This window comes from Pteropus vampyrus, unplaced genomic scaffold (assembly GCF_000151845.1).
Source record: "Pteropus vampyrus isolate Shadow unplaced genomic scaffold, Pvam_2.0 Scaffold6207, whole genome shotgun sequence".
In the NCBI taxonomy this organism is placed as follows: domain Eukaryota; kingdom Metazoa; phylum Chordata; class Mammalia; order Chiroptera; family Pteropodidae; genus Pteropus; species Pteropus vampyrus.
In genome coordinates, this window is record NW_011894988.1 from 2829 (window position 1) to 3979 (window position 1151).

At 69.8% G+C, this 1151-nt stretch overlaps 1 long non-coding RNA gene across 1 annotated transcript; it reads right to left on the reverse strand.

The window, feature by feature from the left end:
* Positions 1–6: 6 nt before the first annotated feature.
* On the reverse strand, positions 7–1115 carry LOC105310562. The gene is made up of 3 exons (XR_897518.2): positions 664–1115; positions 482–514; positions 7–303 (listed from the first exon to the last, which is right to left on the reverse strand). It is a non-coding gene; the product is annotated as an uncharacterized LOC105310562 (long non-coding RNA).
* Between the last annotated feature and the right edge of the window lie 36 nt (positions 1116–1151).

Sequence of the window (1151 nt, forward strand, 5' to 3'; positions counted from 1 at the left end):
GACGCCGTTCCTCGCCTCTGCTGGCTGCACGGGGCTGGCCTGCGGCACCCAGCTGCCGACGGCCCCACGGTGTGGGCGGCAGGCTGGAGCCGGTGGTGGTGCGGCCTGCGTGGGAAGAGTCAGGGCCCGTAGCCCGGCCGCCGCTCACCCCGGCCCTGGAGCTCCGAAGCAGACGGTGTCACCTGAGGCCCACGAGGAGGAAGGTCGGGAAGACTGACGGGCAGGCCCCACAGTGGCCCCAAGTCCGGTCGGGGCCACACGTGCCCGCCTGTGGCCAGGGATCAACAGGTCATCACGTTGCAGCTGCAGCGGGGAGAGACGGAGAGACGGAGAGGGTGAGCCCCATCTCGCAAAGGGCACAGCTGGGCGCCGCGGCTGACAACGTGGCTCCCGACCTCGCCTCCCCCAGCAGACCGTGTTGTCACGTGTGCCTGGGGGGTGGGCAGGGGTGGGAGGAGACTGCCACTGGCCCCGTTTGTACCTTTGTGGATTTTGAACCATATGAATGTATTACCTAGTCAAAAAAATAAATAAGCCAAATTAAAAGTAGAGAATGAACTAAAGAAACAAACAGCCTGCTGCCTGCGCCACGCCCCCTCGGGCCCCCGGGGCTGACCCCTCCCGCTCCGCCCAGCCTGCCTTCGGGGTGGCGGCCGCACTCACTGTGACAGGGGCTCCGAGTGCAGCCCAGGAGCTGGGCACGCTGGGTGGGCCGCCAGGAAAGGGTTCACGTCCCCGATGCCGAGGAGTCCAAACTCAGTGACTGACAGGGCCACCTGGGCCGGGGCCACGGCCTCCTCCAGCTCTCCATCCAGAGCCGCGTGGCTGGAGGTGAGGGCCAGCTCTGCGGGGAGGGCCCCGGGCAGGGCCAAGTCCACGGCCAGTCTGGGGCTGGCACCGAGTTCCGGAGCGGCTGCAGCAGGGGGGCAGGAGGGCGGCTCGGCCAGGGCTGGGGGCCGTCGGGGCAGGGGCACAGCCGGGGGCGTGTCCAGTGGCTGGAACGGACAGGGCCCTGGCTCCGAGCACGGGAGGCCATCGGCGCCGTCCTCAGGCTCAGCGAGACCGCCCGCCGCGCCATCCTCGCTCAGCGGCTCTGCAGGGGAGAACACGGCTGAGGCCGGACCGGCGGCCCCCACGCCCGGCCTGCCCGG